Here is a 19,943-nt window from a genome sequence, read left to right on the forward strand (position 1 = left end):
TTACTTTGGACATGCTATCAGGAGGGACTAATGACTAGAGAAGGACACCATGCTTGCTAAAATAGAGTCAGAGAAAAAGAAGACCATCAACAAGATGGATTGATACAGTGGCTGCAACAATGGGCTTAACTTGGCATGAACTTGAGGATGGCACAGGACTGGGTAACATTTTGTTCTGTTGTACATATAGGGTCACTATGAATTGGAACTGACTCAAGGAGCTCTGCTAGCATAGTGGTTACGAATCAGGCTGCGAACCTTAATGTCAGCAGTTCGAAACTACCAGCTGTTCCACGGGAGAAAGATGAGGCATTCTGCTCCTGTAAAGATTTACAGCCTCGGAAACCCTGTACAGGGGCGCTATGAGTTGGGACCAATTCCACGGCACGTAACAACCATCCCCACCAATAGCACCTAACAATAACAACAAGAGCAAAGTAAGACATGCAGCAGCCCCTACCAGGCCCTCCTTTGGAGGGGTCAATCAATGGTGTATTGGCCAGCACACATGGCCAGGAGGCAATCCCATAGTAGAAAGACATCCATCTGCTGGGGGACTTTCCTAGATTCCCATGGGCATTAGCCAGTATGAAGGATAATGTTAGACATTAGTCTGAAGTTCTTCATTCTATAAAATGTAAGTTATAGACAGCACAGGCTATTCATTCAGCATTCATTTGTTAAACAAACAATAACTGAGCACCTTTGAAGTGCCAAGTACTATCCTAGATGATTAAGACTCAGATGAGAAGCAGAAACATGCCCCTCCACTCTCACAGGACTTAGCTTAGTTCTTGCCACATCATACCCTAAATCTTGCTTTAATATCATCATAATAGCAGCTATAACAGTGTCAGAAAACATTTTAGTGAGAACATACTATATGTTGAACACTACTAAGTGCTTGCTATGTCTTATCTCATCTTTATCCTCATAACACCACTATGAGATTGCTGTTGTTGTTAGGATTAGGCAAGTCTCTTCTGACTGACTCATAGTGAATGAAATGAATGAGACACTGTCTGGGTCTGCCCCATCCTTACAATCATTACTATGTTTGAGCCCCTTGTTACAGCCACTGTGTCAGCTCATCTCATTAAGGGGCTTCCTCTTTCTCGCTGACCTTTCAATTACCAAGCATAATGTCCTACTCCAGGGACTGGTCCCTCCTGATAGCATGTCCAAAGTACCTGCGAGAAGTGTCACCATCCTTGCTTCTGAAGACTGTTCTGCTTGTATTTCTTCCTATGAGGTTGTTGTTGTTAAGTGCTAACAAGTCGGCTCTAATAAATAGCGACCCTGTGTAGGATTTCCAAGGAGCAGCTGGTGGGTTTGAACTGTCAACTTTTGTTACCAGTCCTATGAGATAGACTCCACATATGAAAAATGGAGAAAACGAGGTTGAACCACTTGGCCATGATCATGAGACTAGTAAGTGGTATTCATTCATTTGATACATATTTTCTAAGCACTCACTCTTCTTGGGCTCTGTGCTAAGGGAAACCCTGGTATACCAGACAGACCTTCCCTGTCCTCATGCAGCTTTTATTCTAGTGGGAAGATACACAATGAACAAGGGAATCCCAAACTCTGTGGAGTGTTACATGAAAAACGGAGACATTTCCATCGATGGTACCACTTAAGCTTCTAACCAGCTTCCAAGCAACAGCCAGAACAAACTGCCAGCCAGGTCAAGGTTCAAATGATCTCAGCGTAGTCAACATTACATGGAGCAGCAACACCATCCAGTTGAGCCTAGTCAAACCACAACCCTTAAGAAATAAATGGTTGTTGTTGTTTTAAACCATTAAGTTTTGGGGTGATCTCTTAGGCAGTCATTTAAACACACACACGTACACACAAACTCCTCTTCAGTCAAGTTAATTCCAACTCTTAGTGACCCTATATGACAGAGCAGAACTGCTCCATAGGGTTTCTAAGGTTGTAATCTTGACAGACGCAGACTGCCATATCATTCTCCCATACCCAGGGGGTGAAGTGACCCCTTCTCAGTGATGGGTTCAAACCACCAACCTTTCAGTGAACAGTCTCAGCACTTAACCACTGTACCACTAACATTCCTTAGAAATAACTGAACTAAAAAGAATAGATTGAAGGAGGACAAAAGCAGATGCAGAGACACGATTTGAATTCTCCTTCCTTTCTGCCTATCTGTCTCTCAGACTCAGGCCCCATTCTCCTGCCAGCTCTGACTTTTCTCAGCTGTCCGAGTACTTCCCAGGGGACCCTGCTCATCTGGCCTCAGAGGGTTCTCATCCATCTTGTTCACTGTCCTGTGTGGGTCTTTGGTCCCCGCCAGGCCCAAGTTAGTGCTGGCCTGTGGGGAACACTTCCCCTCCCACCATCTCTGGGGAACATGCTGCTGCCCCACCACCTCTCCCCCTGTACTCAGACTTGACTCACTGACCTTTACGAGCCTGAGACTTGATGGGCCTGGTGTTTTATTAACCTAATAAAAAGGCAGCCTGGTTCAGGGGCTTAACATTTCTGGAGAGAGGAAGGCCCTGCCCCCCGGGCATTGGAAGGAAGAAATACTGTCTTAGGCTGAACTCCTCCAGCTCTGTTCTCTGGGACTTCTTACAGAAAGGCAAAGAGCAATTCATTGTATTCCCCCATCAAACAGCAGCAGCAAGCCACAGAGCTTAATTTAATTTTGTAATCAGTGGAAGCACAGGCGGAGGAAGACTGCTCACTGTTTTTTCTACTTTGCTTTTTAATAGGCTATCTGACAGCACAGTAGTTTTATGCAATAAAGAATGTGTGTACGTTGTGAGGTAGCTGTAGGAGGGTGGAGAGAATCTAGGGTCTGGGGGCCATAGATCCTTTCACTTTGTGACTTTGGGGAAAGTCCCTCCACTTTTCTGTGCCCCTTTAGGCAGCAAAGGTTAATCATATTTTTCTTGACCTTTCTCAGATTAAGCAAAGATATAGCAAATATTTATTATAGGGTTGAATATAAGTGCCTTAGAATGTGCAAAGTATCTTTTAGGATCTTCCTAACAAGTTTGTGTGGTGGTCATTGTTATGATTTCATTTTATAGAGGATGGAGCTGAAGTCCAGAATGGTTGAGTAACTTGCCCAAGGACACACAGCTAGCAAGTGGCAGAGCTGTGTATCAAGAAAGCTTTTGGTTGCAGTGGAGGAAGACTCGAGCTGTTAATGCAGACAAAATGGTCACAGAAAGGGTGGTGAGTGGCCAGAGAAGGCGACTTGAGGCCAAGCTTCCAGGAACAATGCCTAAAACTATGTTACACAGCCGACCTGATGAGGAAGCCACCGCCATCATCTGTCAGGTGTACCAGCCTGTCTGTCTTACATGATGGCCGGGGACTTGCTTCTGGTACAACTGTTCCTGGCTCTGTCACTAATGCCACTTCTGCCTTGGGAATTCTATGTTGTTTCCCTGCTGCTTCCCCAGAGTGAGCAGCCTCGATTGCTCTGCACAAAGCAAAGTTCATTCCATGGGTGCCTCCTTCTAGAGAGTCTGCACAAGTGAGTCAGCCTTCTGGAACCCAGGTCACCTGTCAGCTCCCTGGCTGAAAAGGATGCTGATAGCCTGAGCATTCTCAGGGACGTAAACATGTTGGCCAAACATTGGGGTGCGGGGGTAGGGGGGGTAGGGGTGTGGGGCGGGCAGAGGAGCTGCAGAATGGAACTCAGACGAGGCAGACTGGCTTACAACCCACCCTTGCTTGTACAAGAGGAGATGGTACTGAAAGATCCCTGTTGTGAATGCATGGCAGGAAGCATTAGGGGAGACATTTAGGTTCGCAATCAACGAAAGACCACAGTCTTTACTAGTGGAGTAACTTGCATTCAGATCGGCATCAAACTTGGTTAATTTGGGTTCAATTAGCTCACAGTTAGAAAACCTGGATAGGCCTTGTTGTTGTTGTTGTTAAGTGCCATCGAGTCGGGTCCGACCCATAGCGACCCTGTACAGGGTTTCCGAGGGTGTAAATCTTTACGCGAGTAGAAAGCCTCATCTTTCTCCCGCAGAGTGGCTGATAGTTTCGAACTGCTGACCTTAAGGTTTGCAGCCCGATTCGTAACCTTTTAGCACCTCCATGAAGAAGTCTGCCTCCTGGCTTCTGCCCCCTAACCTGTTACCCAGGCACACCGAGCTGTTCAGCAGTTCTTGAACACAACCTGCTCTTTCAATCCAGTGTCTTCCACATCATTCCCCTGGCAAGCACCTTCCCTTTTCTTTGTGTGGCAAGCTCCCATGCAGTCCCAAAGTAATAATAGTAGCAAAGATATATGTGAGGGAGCTTCAGAAAGTTCATGGACAAACTCCATTATCTTTTCATTCCATTTCCCACAATCTTTTTGAAGACCCCAAGTATGAGTGTGTGGATATGTATGTACAATAAAGAATGTGCATGACAGAGTTCCTGGGAAGTACACACTATTAAGCACTTGCCTATTTGCCAAAAAGTTGATGGTTCAAACTCACCCAAAGAGAGGTGCCTCCAAAGACAAGCCTGGTGATCTGCTTCCCTATGAAGCAGCTCTACTCTGCATGTACCGAGTTGCTGTGAGTCACAATTGGCTTGATGGCAACTAACAACAACAACATATATGCATAGGGGTCCCCAGGGGGTGGTGCAAACAGGTACTGACCAAAAGTTTGGAGGTTTGAGTCCAGATAGAGGAACCGTGGAAGAAAGTCCTGGTAATCTAATTCTGAAAAACCAACCACTGAAATCCCTGAAGAGCACAGTTCTACTCTGACACACATGAGACTGCCACGAAATCAGAATGAGTCAGAATTGACTTGAGGGGGCTTCACGAAGTTTTGCAGGAAAATTCTATTATCTTTTCATTCCATTTACCATGAACTTTCTGAAGTCTCCTTATGTGTGTGTATGTTTAATGTTTAATTTCTTTCCTATAGACCAGCACTGCTCTAAGTTAATATATGTCAACTCTTGTAGCCATTACAACAGCTCTATGAGATAAGGAAGGAGCTCCGGTAGCGTAGTGGTTACGAATTGGGCTGCTAATCTCATGGTCAACAGTTTGAAACTACCAGCTGTTCTGCAGGAGAAAGATGAGGCTTTCTGCTCTCATGAAGATTTACAGCCTCAGAAACCCTGCACAGGGTCGCTATGAGTCAGAACCGACTCCACGGCCCATAACACCAACAACATGAGATAAGGAGGATTATCATTTCCACATCGGTGGTGATGACCACTCATAGTCACCCTGTAAAGATTTACAGGCACAGAAAGCCCACATGGAGCGACTGCTAGATTCCAATTACTGACAGTGGTTAGTAGCCCAGCTTGTAATCCACTATGTTACTAGAGCTCCTTCATCTTCATACTACTGGGGGTGAGGGGTGGGGGAGGAAGTTCAAAGAACAGAGAGGTTGATTAATTTCCTGAAGAATTCACAGTTAGTACATGGCTATGCTGGGATTTGAAGTCAGCCATCCTGGCTCTAGAGGGCACACCACTGCTGCAAACCCACCCAAACAGGGCCTCCTCTGTGAGACTTTCCCACAGGGCTTTATGACACACTCATCTTTCTGCGGAGACACCACAACTTCCACTTATTCCCCTATTCAGCAAGGTCATCATGCTTTTGTTTGTATGATCCATTTACTAGATGGGTGGGAGAGGGGTGAGGGGATGAGGATGTGCTTGGTTGGTTGGTTTAATCATGAGTCCTCAGGACCTCCCTAGAATGGTTCCCAGGAGACGCTCCAGGATTGTTGAATAAAGGAATGAGTTTGTTGAATAAATCCATAGTGTAAAAACAAATTGTGGTTTAAACAGCCAAAGAGAGGAAACGTTCCAGATGCTCTTGTTCACTAAAACCCATGACATCTGGAGACCTGCCCCCTTTGGGTGAGGAACCTTCTGAGGCCCTTGCCAAGAAATACTGGCAGGTTGGCCCAGCGGGGCAGGGGTTCTTAGCAGCAATCTAACAGCAATTTTTTCAAACCATTGGGTAATTTGGAACTTTTCATTAATTAAGCCTGACCTGCCCTATTAATTAGGGAGGAACGAGAAAAGGAAAAATACATGATCCTCGCCTTGATTAAGAGCTTACTCTGACAGGCTTCTTGAAAGTAGTTCTCAAACACCCATAGATGGGTCAGCTGCATCAGAATTGTGGTTGTCATTTTTATTAAACTACAGATTCTCTGCTGTTTGCCATGGAAAGTCTGGCTTCCTCAGATGAAATCCTGGCACCTGCATATTTAAGTACTCCCAGACAGGGAGATTCCCCTGCCAGCGAGGTTTGGGAACCAGGGTTTTATCACGTTTCGCACCAAAATGTCATAAAGAGGCCATTGTGATTTTCCTTTACTGAGGTCTGCTCACTGAGAGAGAGTGAGAGAAATAGACTTGATACCTGTTGGGGGTTGAATTGTGTTGGAATCCTACCGTCTATTTCTGTGGATGCAATTCCATTTGGGAATAGGACTTGCTTTGCTTTGCTAATGAAGTTGTATCAGTGAAGGGTGTCTCCTAAAGCTAATCTTTCTGAATTACAAGGAGCAGCATAAAATCCTTTGCTATCCAGCGCATTCCAACTCACAGCCACCTCCTGTGTGTCAGAACATAAGGTGTACCATAGGGTTTTGGATGGCTGTGGTCTTTGGGAAGTAGATCTCCAGGACTTTCTTCCAAGGTACCTCTTCTTGTTGTTTATAAGTGCTATTGAGTTGGTTCTGACTCATAGCAGCACTGCATAGGGTTTCCAAGGAGTGGCTGGTAGGTTTGAACCAGCTTGTGATTCGCCAGCTAGTGCTTATCCTACAGTGCCACACCAGGACTCCAAGGCACCTCTATGTGGGTTCAAACCACCAACTTTTTGGTTAGAAATCAAGCACTTAACTATTTGCATCACCCAGGGACTCATAAGGAACTGCGTTGCTTTTGGTGGTGTTAAATGCAGTTGAGTCAGTTCTGAATTATAGCCACCCTGTATAGGGTTTCCAAGGAGCAGCTGGTGAGTTTGAACTGCAAACCTTGCAGTTAGAAGTCAAGTGTTCATCCTATAGCACCACACCAGGACTCCAAGGAACAGCACATGCCCAGAGAAAAGTAAGCACGAATAGGAGGAAGGTAGATGCCACATGAAATTTGCTCAAGAACCAAGGAACACTGGCTTTATGGAAGCTGAGACAAGGACCCTCCCCCAGAGCCGGTGCCTGGAATTCAGACCTCTGACTTCCTAAACTGTGAGAAGATAAATTTCTGTTCTTTGAAGCCACTCACATACAGCAGCATAGGAAACTATAGCAGCATCTTTAAGGAAGTAGAGCTGCCCAGTTTGAAAGAAGCAAGGAAAAAGAATGGTGTATTAGAGGTACCCCTCTGTCCCCTCTCCTCTTCCCCAAGCTGGGCTTCTTCCTTGGGTCAGCCTCCTGACCCTTCCTCCTCCCATGTCTGCTCCTGTCTTCTGGCTAAGATGACATACCCTAGCCAGGCCTGGTCCCGTCCTGGCCCTTGCTGCCCTCTGGGCCTGGGATCTGCTCTCCTGTTTCTGGCTCCTGCTGGCGGGATGCTCCCAACTCTGGGTTCACCTTCTACCCTCCCTTCTCCACATTCTCTGGCTCAGAACAGCAGACATATAACAGTATCTTTAAAAAGAGACTGTCCAGTGTCCCAACCCCCAGGCCAGAGTCCTTCAGAACAAACAGTGATTTACCAGGGCAGAGGCATATGGTGCAAAGCAGCTAATCAGTAAGTGTTTACAGAGAGAGATAAGAGAGGGTCCATGATCTTTGCTGGGGATTTAAACCACTCAGGAAGAGAGAGGGGGGAAACAAACCAAGTCATGATCAAAGGCAGCATCTTATGGCTCAGACTGTCGGAAGGATGGAGTTGGACTCATTCTTGCAAGTGCAGGGATGCAGCGGGCTCCGATTAGAATGTTTTCTAAGGACGGTTAGTGTTTCCGTTGTTGATAGAGTTGGGGAGGTGGTGGGAGTCCTAAACCAGGGAATTGTATAATCCTAGGATGGAGGACTTATGAGGTAGGTCATTTTACAGATGAGAAAACTGAGGAACAGAGAGATGAAGAGACTGGTCCAAGGCTGCACAGCTCAAGTGGCAAAGCTGGAACTTGGACCCAGGCAGTCTGTCTTGGGAGTCGTTAATGCCTGACCACGGTGCTTTATTTCTGGCAGCGAGGCTAGCGTGGACTTGGGAAAGGGTTCCAGTTTCATTGTGGCAGCACCTACTGGGAGAGACAAAGGAACAGGCTCTGAGGCTGTCCCACCAGACTGATCCTAAGCAAAGGTACTGTGGGCTTTTCTGTGGATGGCAGACCTTTAAGGGTGTCTGAGTCAGGCAGCAGTGAAATCACTGTCATGTGCTTTGGGAAGATAAATCTGTCTTACTGTAACCTGGGGTGGACAATAATGAAGGATGCTTCTGCAAAGCAGGGACAAAGATGAGGCCCAGCACCCAGGGGTAGGATGTAAAGATGTCAAGAGAACAGGGAGGAGGCATTCTTGGAAATCCTCAATCTTTCTTTCCTAGGTTATAGTCGCCAATCCCTGTCACTGGTATGCTGTGTGACTTTAAGTAAGTGACATAGCATCTCTGATCATGTTGAATGAGAGAATGCAAGGGTCAAATGAGACAGGATTGTCATGACAGAGCCTGGCAAACCATAAAGCTCCATTCAAATAGAGATGTCTCCTCTGAGCCTGATACCATTTCTCCCTCTTCATCTATGTAGTTGCTGTCTCTGTACTATCTATCTTGAATCACGCTGTAGGCTTTTATCAGTATTTTTGTAGCAAATGACCTCCCATGCTTTTTGAATGTAGACAGGATCATAAATTATAAAGAAAGAAATGAAGGTACTCTCAGCTCGTGTCTTTGCATTTCTGCTTGCTCTCTGCCTCTGGCTGCCAACCCATTTATCTGCTCAACTGCAACTTCTGTCAGTTCCCTTGCTAAGGCCTGGTGGCCCAGCCCAGGCTGCTGACCCCTATATGGAATACTAACCAGTCCCACAAGGAGTCTCTTCACCTCAGTCTCTTCTTGCTGCTTGCCCTCTCCATGCCCTGCCCCGTAAATCCCACCTCCCCACATGAGCATTCACGGAAGACCAGTGGTAAGAGGACACTAACTAACCATTCCTGTAAAGCATCAGCCGATCCAGAGGACAAGCTGAGCCCAGGTTTGGAACTGGGATGTTTGAAAGACAAAACACGGTGTCAGCAACCAAACCAGGAAAGCCAGAAGAGTGTTTGGAAGCATTTTTCGACAGCCAGTCAGGACAGGTGACAAGTGGGCAACTTTCGATATGATTGGAGCTTGGGAAAGATTCTCAGCTGGAGGTCCAGGCTTGAGAGTCACTGCCATAGAGGTTATATTTAAAGTGGGATGCTTCTGCTACTTTGGTCTCAGTTAAGTCTGCTAATGTTAGAAATTAGGTAGCGTAGTGGTTACGAATTGGGCTGCGAGCCGCAAGGTCAGCAGTTCGAAACTACCAGCCGCTCCGCGGGAGAAAGATGAGGCGGTCTGCTCCCGTAAAGATTTACAGCCTCGGAAACCCTGTGTAGGGTCGCTATGAGTCGGAACCGACTCCACAGCACATAACAACAACAACAAACATTCATCATGTTACAAATAATCTTAAATAAATCACTTATTGCATTCATGCATTGACAAACACCATCTGAGTGCTGGGGATGGGAGAGGGCAGGTGTAATTATATAAATAATGACTAAGCTACAATCTTGGAGACTAAAGAGGAAAGAAAGAATGCCGTGCTCTACCACAGGAACCTGATCTGGTCTAGGAATGAAAGAAGGCTTCCCTGATGAACTGACTTTTAAGCTGAGGTTTAGAGAATGAACAGAAATTGGCCAAATGAGAAAGCAGGGAAAAGCATGCGAGAGAGAGAACAGCACCTGAGAGGACCCTGAGGCAGGAGGAGCTTGAGGTGAGGGGGAAATGGAACCAGACACAGGCAGTTGCTGTGTAGGGAGCAAGAGGAAAGGATCTGAGATGAGCTGTGAGCTTAGTCACATCACATCTTAGAGTCCATGATAAGGATTTTCTATTTCATTGCAGCAGTAATAAGAAGTCATTGAGGATTGCGGTGGACGGTGACATCCTATTTGTGTTTGGAGAGATGCTTCTGGCTCTACATGGAGAAGAAATTGGAAAAAGTGTGAGTAGAACCACATCTCTGTCTGCTCCCTGGTTCAAAGAGCTGTTTAATTCATTCCATAAACATGTTCCCATGCCTACTCCATGTCTCGTCCTCTGCCTTTATTTTTTGTTTCAAGAAAAGAAACCACACCTTCTGTCCTATGACCAACCCCAGAAGCCTGATGTCCTAGAACTCCTCCTCCCACTCACCCCTGCATCTGGTCTCCCTCCAAGTCCTGTCTTTTTGGATCCCTATAACTCCAACACATAGCCCTACCACTAGGGCAGGTCTCCATTCTCTCTCTTCTTTGGTACTGCCACTGCTCTTGAACGACCCTCACCCTCAGGCTACTCCCTTGCTATGTCTTCCACAACACAGCCCAGATGACTCAGTCTTCTCTCATTCTGCACTGCCCCAAGGTAGACTTCTAACCTGGCCCCTGTCCCCCCGTAGAACCTCCCATCTGCCCACACCCACCTCCTGTCCTCTCGAGATGGTGAAGTAGCCATCTCTTCTTTGAATGGATATGTGCTTTCTTGCCTCCCAGTCTTTACAAATGCTGTTCCTTCTGCCAGGAGTACTCTCTCTTAGCTCACTTCTATTTCAGGTCAAAGTTTGAATGTCACTCATCCATCCCTTCATTAGTTCAGCACGTGTTTACTGACCTTTAAGATGTACAAAACACTAGGAACACAATGGGCACAAGGTGGACATGACCCTCAACCTCGTGGAGCTTATAGCCTGACCTCAGGGTGTGGAGACTTGTCTGCTATACGCTGCAGCAGGTCTCATGTTTCTGCATGTTGGAATTTCCACTTCATTGTTACTATGTGCTGTTTCTCTCTGCACTAGTCTCCAAGGGCTGCTAGAACAAAGTACAATTAAGTGGGTGACTGATAAGAACAGAAATTTATAGTCTCACAGTGGAAACCCAGGTTGTTGGCAGGACCATGCTCTAGAGGAAAGCTCTAGGCTACCCTGCTTCTGGTAGCCTCAGGCATTCCTTGTCTTGCAAACCAAAAACCCAAATCCATCAAGTCAATTCCAACTCATGGAAACTCCTCAGGTTATAGAGTAGAGTTGCATCACAGGGTTTTCTGGACTGTGATCTTCGGTGGAAACAGATCACCAGGCTTTTCTTCTGCAGTGACACTTGGGGGCGGGGGGCGGTCCAACTGCTAACCTTTAGGTTACCAAACCCTCTGCCATCAAGTTGATACTAACTCATAGTGACACCGTATAGAGTTTCTGAGACTGTAAATCTTTATAGAAGCAGAAAGCCTCGTCTTTCTTCCACAGAACACACGGTGAGTTTAAACTCTCTACCTTGTGGTTAGAAGTCTAGGGTTTATCTTAGAGATCCACTAGGGCTCCTTTTAGGTTAGTTGTTATTATTACATGCCATCAAGACAGTTCCAACTCATAGAAACCTTGTATAGGGTTTCTGAGGCTGCTCACATTTGCGAGAACAGAGAGCTTCTTTTTCCCTGTAGAGCGGCTGGTGGGCTTGAACCACTGACATTGTAGTTCACAGTCCAGTGCTTATCGTATAAAGTAGTAGAACACATACTGTGCCACTCAGGGTCTTTCCTCAGTGTCTCTTTTAATCTTTTATAAGGATCCACTCAGATGGGATTAGGACCCACACTACTCAGGATGACTTCATGTTAACTGGTAACATATTCAGGGACCCTATTTCCAAACACATTCACAGGTACCAGGGGTTAGGGCCTTTGGGGAGACACAATTTGATCCACAACACCCTCCTATCCTGAAAGTTCCATAAGGACAGAGACCAAACCTGCTTGGGAAACTCCTGGATTCCCTAGCACCTGCTAGAGTACTTGGTACATGGGATGTGCTGTGTATGCCCTGAGCAAATGAATGTGAGCTGGCTGTGACCAGCTGAAGCTTGGTTATTGGACTCCTGGTCTGCAGCATCATTTAGCCTTGTGTGCATCTTTCTGCCCAGACCTCCCCTCCTGGAGGCACGAGTACCATCCTTGAACAGTGACATCCCTCTCCCAGCAAACTCCATGCCCATCACCCCACATCTGCAGAACCGAGGCACAAGGAAACCCAATTCCCTTTCAGGCCAGCACAGGGGTACCACCACCCCTGGAAACCCTCCCTTTCCATGTGAAAATGTTAATTAGAAAAATGTTAATTAGCACAAATGTTAATCCATCCAAGCTTGCTTTCTAAGCCTGGCATCGTCGGAGGCAGGTGACACAGAGCCCTCCTGGGTGCCACCCACCCATCTCTCCCCAACGCAATCCTGTGGAATTCCACTTGTCCTGTTATTTGGGGGGAACTGGGGGCAGACATAGAAGAAACAGTCCAGTATCCACTGCTGAGGGAGAACAAAAGAAAAACTGGGCCCCTCCCAAGCAGTGGAAATGGGATTCATTTGCCAAGCACAAAACTGCCTGTATTCCTGTTCCTGCTACTGCAAGGCAGGGTCAAACAACCCAACTGGGTTACCCCAGTGTCAGCTGGACATGGACTTGCAATGTGTGCTTGGCTCCCTGCTGCTGGGCCTCAGCTTCTTTCTCATGGTGGAGACTACGGGAAACTTCTCAGTGTGCTCCCACCAAGCCCAGCCTGCAACCCTGTATAGGCTGAGTCAAGAGCAGCGGCTCAGGCAGGATGGGGCCCCTGGTCCACGACAGAGCCTCTTTATCGGGTCTTGACTCTTCGCTCCACCCCAGGAAGTGCCGCCCGCTCCAGTCCCCTGGTAACTGGACAGAACCAGGACTAGCCATGGGGTCATCACATCCATCTCTGCCTAATTGTGGAGTCAGACAAAAACCAGACCTGCCATCAAAAGCCAGCTCTACACACAGCCTACTGGGCATTCTGTAAGCTTAAATTCCCATGCCTCAGTTTCCGCTTCAATGAGAATTCCACCAGGGGGCGGGGGTTGTGGTGAGGAGACATGTACAGACTCAGCACCGAAGATGTTCTGTGAGCATCGTGTTCTTCCTCTGCTCCTTCACCTACCTCTGCTGATGCTTGATTCTGCCCTTACTGGTTCAAGACCACCAAGGCCCCAATCTTGCCCCCAGGGGGAAACGAAGCAATATTATGCTCACCCACCCCCTTCACAACTGCCTGAGAGACTCCTGTGGGCAGATGAACGCTAGCCTGACTCAACCTGCAGCCCAAAGCTAGTCCCAAGATCCTTCACAGACTCTAAGTCAGAATCTACCCATCGTCTCTCCATTGGTCAATTCCTGAGCCCATCTATCTCTTCTCTATTGGCCAATTCCTGAAACAGAGTCTTCAGTACCCTCCCCATTGACCTGTTCCTGCACTAGTGTCCGCCTACCTTCCTCCTTATTGGTCAGAGCCTTCCTTCCACTTTGCTATTAGCCAATATAGTCTGCTGGGCTTGTCTGCCTTGACCCTCAGCTGTAGGAGTTTCCAGCCTTCCTCACTGGTGGAGGTCAGGCTTCCTTGCCTGCCTTCCCTAAGACTCTGTCACATTACTAGATTTTGCTTCTGGGAAGGAGAGCTACAGTGGATGGAGAATAGTATAGATTGCAATTTACGAGTCAGTGGCTCATTTTCTAAGTCTAGCTCCACCCCTAATTACTTATGACCTTGAGTAAGTCATTTCACCTCTAGAGGGACATAACTGTTTTGCAAAGTTGATGGGAATATTAAATATGATAATACATATATGATGCTTAGCATGGTGCATAGTATATTGTATGGTTATTGTAGCTAATACAACTATTTCTCTAAGCATTTTACAGATGTCAACTCATTCAATTCACCATCACCCTATGAAGTGGAAACTGAGATAATCCCCTTTACACATGGCAAAACTGAGAAACAGAGAGGTTATGAAACACGCCCAAAGCCACACAGCTAGTAAGTGACAGAATGTGAGTTCAAATTAAAATCACAAGGCAGCACCGATTGAGCGTGTATGCTGTGACCCACTACACTGCATGCATCTACCAATACATGGAAGCAGGTGTTTCCATTTTGGTTATTGTTGCTCCTATTGTCAGATGTTCAAATACTAAGTCAATCTGCCAGACTTCTGAGTCTCTCACGGCCTCACCCCAGCCCTCAGTCCCCTGCCCCCACTTCACAGATCAGAACACCTGCTATGAGTCCTCCACACCTGTAGGTGGGGGAGTGTGTGCCCTGCCTCACTCTTCTGCAAGTCTTGTGTGCAGAAATCCAGCCAGAGGGCCAGTGGAGAAAGAGTCAGAGACAAAGAGAAGTTGCTGCCAAATCTCTCTCATCTCCAACAGAGAGAGAGAGAGAGGAGAGGGGAGGGGGTGGTGGGGAGAAAGATGGAAAACGGGAAAGAAGGGGAGCCCCTGGCAGATATATAAATAAAAGGAAAAAGCAGGACACCAGCACGCAGGAGCTGTGATTAGAAGAGGAGCAGGTACCCACTCATGTCTCTGTGTCCACCACTCCACGGTGGGTTTGTGAGAGAGTGTGAGTGTGTGTGAGAGAGCTGTGAATTTCAGAAGATTGTGGAGCCGACTGTCTGTGTGTTAGTAGGGTTGAGTGTGCACCGAGAAGTGTGTGGGTGTGCACCTGGGTATAGGAGCATTTGTGAGTGTGCATCTGTGAGCTGCTGACTCTATTAGTTGTGATACCCACTCCAGGACAAACTGCATAAACAAGGCTGAGCTTCAAACAGGCCTAGGGAGGACTTTGGCAGCAGGAAAGACAGGGAGAGAGGGAAGCTGCTGGAAGGAGGAGAAAAGGCAGCAAGCTCACGTGCTGGGAGAGCCCCACTTTGGATGCCTTCCTCTGTCAAACCCTTCTGAAAGCCGTCCCGCAATCACAGAGCAGTCCCCGATTTGAAGCGAGCTCTGGGGCCTTCCCCAGAGTCCTGAGACCCAGCTCTTGCTCACAAGCACTGATATTTTATTGATTATATAACTGCCTGGAGGCGATTGAAGTTGGGGCAGTGAAAAAGCAATTTTCCTCTCCTTCATCTTCTGCTTTTCCTGCTGGACCTCCCCACTGCATCGTGGTCAGTTCTGCATGGGCAGCCAGGCTGAGTTTGCAGCATGCTGGCAGCAGAGCAGGAGTCTCTGTGCTGGGTGACTACTCAGATGCACCTGGTTGGGGGTGGGGTCAGCCACAGTATTGGAGGTACAGATACATGGTTTGGGTCAAAGGAAAGTGACCACCAAATTCTGGGCTTCATGCAGGGTCCCACACCCTGACCAACCTTCCTCTTTCTGTCCTACTCAGTCTATGTAGCTGGGCATGGATCCTCCTGGTCTTTCCATTTAAGTCAGGAATGGAGAAGACAAAACTGAACCACACCCAGTACAGGAAGTCGAGAACCTGTGAGCAGAAGAACTGCGCCTGGTTCTGAAGCTAAAGTAAGCCAAGGGCAGCTCCTTGGAGTCACTTGGCTTTTACTTTCCTCCCCTGTGCAATGGGAGCAATCTTCAGGGATTACTGGGAGGAATCACTCATCCATTTCCTGGCACATAGTAGGAGCCCAGTGTATGAGCTAGATATGAAAGAAGCCCAGCTCAACCGAGATTTGCAAAATGTAGACCTTAATGACTCATAGAATCTAAACATATTAAGCCCAAGATCATGGGGAGGGTGAGAGCAGGGGGAATCAGTGCCTGACACATGACAAGTGCTCAGTAAATGTCTGTTAAATTAATGGATGGATGACAGCAATGAGAAAACCAAGATGTGCACAAATTATAGAGGAAGGGCATAGGCCTTGGCATCTGAGAACCAAGCAACACAAAAGAATCATGGCAGGTTTCATGCAAGAATTCACTTTTTAAAGCAACCTAGAAACAGGTGACAGTTTGCCAGAATGACAGGGGCAGGGAGTGGGCACACAATTTCAGGCACAGGAAATATCATTTTCAAGATTAAGCTACTACTGCTACTATTACTAAGGAGCTCTGGTAGCATAGTGGTTACGAATCGGGCTGCTAACCTCAAGGTCGGCAGTTCGAAACTAGCAGCCGTTCCATGGGAGAAAGATGAGACTTTCTGCTCCCATAAAGATTTACAGCCTCGGAAACCCTGTGAAGGGTCACTATGACTCCGAAATGACTCCACGATACTTAACAACAACAAGCTATTATTACTGATGGAAAACCCTGTGATTATTTATCATGTGTCAGAGGTTATTCTAAGTGCGTTTCATGTATTAAGCCATTTATACCTTAAATGAACCCTTATTGTCCCATTTTACAGATAAATAAACTGAGGCACAGAGAGTTAAAGTAACTGGATCACAAGCATGAAGATAGTAAGTGGTAGAACTGAAAGCATGAGGCCTAATCAAGGAGCCCTCAGGTCCAGCTAGAATGGTGGAAGAAGAGGCAGGGGAGAAGGGCCTTGGTTAGACCACAGGGGACATTTAGGATCATTCTGAGGAGTTTAAACAGGATTCTGTGACCATTGGGGAAAGATATTGTCTATGTTCTGCATTGAACATTCTGTTGAACCTCGCAGAGGCTGAATTGGAGGTGATGCTCAAGGCAGGGGGTCAGAAGGGAGGCAGCTTCTTTTTTCAGCACTTATTAAGGGTCCTCTGTATGCCTGTCTCTCTCCTGGTTGCTCATCATATCATAGAAAACAACACTGACATGCCTGAGCCCTCAGGGATCACCTTCCTATGTGCAATCCTGGGAGAGAGGAGGACTGGAATCAAAGCAGGAGTGATAAACAAAGAAAGGAGTCAAGAGACTGGGCACATCAACACACCTGGGCTTGTTGTGGGACGGGAAAAAAGTGGAGTGTTCTGAATGACCCTAAGCTTCTGGCTTGAGCAATTGTGGGAATGGTGGCTCTATTCATGAAATTGACCAATGCAAGAGGACAAACACGTTTTGGCAAAAGATGACTATCCAGTTGGGAACATGAGACATTTAGGACACGAGACTTTGGAACATCCAAGTGGAGATGTTCAGTGTACAGTGGGATACAAGTATGAGCTCAGATGAGAGATCTGTGCTGGAGACATCAATGTACCATTGGCCTCTTCACATTGGTCAGATTGGAGACCATAGAATGTAACATCTCTGAATGAAAAATAAAAAAACAAGATGCAGGGACAATTGGTTTGCCTAACTTCACTAGACAGGCATAAAACAGCAAGAGTCTCTAACATTTACTGAGTGTTCTGTAAGCCAGACATTGTCAGGGGTCTTTTGTGCATGATATTTAATGCTCCCAACAACCCTAAGAAGTAGTAGCATCACTCATCATTTTGCAAATGAAGAAACAGGCTCTAGATACTCCATAATTGACCCATTAGTAAGCATCTGAGCTGGGTTGCAAGCTCCACAGGGACATCCTCAGAATCAATGCTCTTAGACCCACTATCTGCTGGATGGTTGATGGTCAATTTGGCAGCATTGCTCTCCTTCTAAAGTCTTCCACAGAAAAGCAAGGAGTTTCACTTCCCAGAAGCTACATCTCTGAATGACTCATGGTTGGAGGCTCCCAATAACAGGGGCTCACCTGAGATTTGGCAAGTGGGAGAGGACAAAGACCGGCATAGGCAGGCATGTGGGCAGATGGTAAACATGAGGTTGCAACAGCTTCCAGGAAAGTACCTACCCCACAACTCATCCTCTTGGGTGCTCTGGCTCCTCACTGGGAGCTGTCCAGCTATCTTGAGATTTGCAGTGGCCTCTAGGCGAGCTCATCAGGACACCCATGCCCAGGCTTATAGGCTGAGATCATTGGTGATAGCCTTCAGTTTGATTGCCCTCACAGTTGTGTAAGTCCCTTGTTGTTGTGGTTGCCATCAAGTGAGCTCCAACTCTTGATGACCTTACATATGACAGAAACAAACACTTTCCAGTCCTGCTCTATCTCCAGGCCATCTACCACCCTGACCCTGACTTAGGTCAGAGAGCTCAGCTCTCAGGCTGGTGAGGAAGCTACTCCTCCCCCACGTGATGTATGCCAGCCCATGCAGTGAGAAGAGACCAATGAGCTACCCTGAGAAGTACTAGGGGCCTGAAAATAAGGCAAACATACTAGAGAGTGAAGACACAAAACAGACTGCAATCTTCAAGGTTTGGGGAACTCTCACTCCTCCAGCGATACTGTTGTGGAGGAAGCTAGTGTGAACTTGGATGCTACCATTGGTATGAATGATGGAAGTGCTTTTTCCAAAGTATTTAAAAATAATACCATATATATGTATATGTATATACAGAGAGAGAGGGTGACAGATGGATGGGGGTATTCAGTGGAATATTTTTAATCCTGGAGTTAGGATTATGTAATGATGGGAAAGAGAAAAGCTGAGGCAGGTGGTGAGTCATCTGGAGCATGCCTCCATTCCAGCTCTGCCAGCACATGCAGGTGCTAAGTGGTAGGTCCAGGTGTGATTAAGAACGACCACAAGGCCTGACTGGGGAGTAAGGGATAGGGCTTGCATGTGTAGCAAGGATAGTGGAGAGAGGTATGGGCCCATCTTGGCCCAGGCACAAAGACTGAGTCAATTTTCAGGAAATTGGAAAAGACCTAAGAGACACTTTCGAGTGAGTACTTGACTCTGCACTGCCGACTCATGGTATCTATGACTTCCCATAATTTTCTAAAATGGGAGGCTGTGATGTTTCCCATCTGAAATCGCAGCTTCAGTCTGGAGACACTCCCTGAAGGGCCAGCTTGAAGCTGACAGCACAGGGCTCCTCTCCAGGTCTGTACCACACTTGCACAGCCAATGGGCCTTGAGAAGTCCATCATCACTGGCAAGGAAATAAAGCTAGAAATGGACCATAGAGGGAGCTAAGGCATGTCTGTCCTTTCAGAGCTTTCAAAAGAGTACACCTTTGGTCTGCTCTGAGTGGTTTGCGAGGCTCCTGCCCACTCTGGAATTCTTTAATTCTGGATGCATTCCTGCTAAACATACATGCAGTTGTCATTAGAGGCAGTGCCCATGTCTCCTTTAGCAGAAGAATATGCTGTGTTACTATGCCTTCTGATCACTGAGTGTTAACCTTGGACCAGGCACTTTCCATGTAGTATCACATCAGTCCACTAACAGCTCTGCAAGATATAAACTACTGTTCCTATTGTACAGATGGAAAGACTGAGGCTCAGTCTTCCCATGCCCTGAACCATGACATCATGGAGACTCAGATTTTATTCCTCTAGGGCTGACCCTTCCCATGGCTTGAACTTCTGCAGTATGTTTGGCTGGAACTAGCAAGGCAGTCATTGCTTCAGAGAGATGGCTGCCAGTTCCAGGAACGATTGCATCCATCTCTGATCCAGTTCACAAGCAGGCCAAGGACCAAGGACCTGCCAAGAAAGTGTTCTGCATACAAACCCAGCCAAGGGTGAGTCAGCTGTAGTTACTACACAGAGCTGCTCTTCAAGTTCTTGGCCAGTCAAGTAGCTGGTCCAGGAGTGAAAGGGACTAAGAAACTCGGAGGCGACCTTTGCTTCCTGAAGGACTGATGGTGTTTGTTTCAAACAAATAAATTATCTCTTTGGATCCTGTTGGAGAATCTTGGAAAGAGTACCCCACAGGAGCTTGTGTGTGTGAAGTGAGGTCTTGCTCTGGCCCAGACTTCCCTCCAGTTCCCATCTTGTGCTTCTGAGAGAGGAGAGAGATGAAGACTCTGAAGGAAACCCCAGGTCTACAAAGAGAGAACAAGAGAAACATTATAGGGAGCAGCAAACACCAAGAACAGGTGGAGACAGAAACTGTGAGAGATACTCCTTAGCTATGGAGACCTAGGCAAACAAAAATTAGAACAGAGACACAGAGAGAGAGTCCAGAAATTTTCCAAATGCC

This window comes from Chrysochloris asiatica, unplaced genomic scaffold (assembly GCF_000296735.1).
Source record: "Chrysochloris asiatica unplaced genomic scaffold, ChrAsi1.0 scaffold00106, whole genome shotgun sequence".
Taxonomy (NCBI): Eukaryota; Metazoa; Chordata; class Mammalia; order Afrosoricida; family Chrysochloridae; genus Chrysochloris; species Chrysochloris asiatica.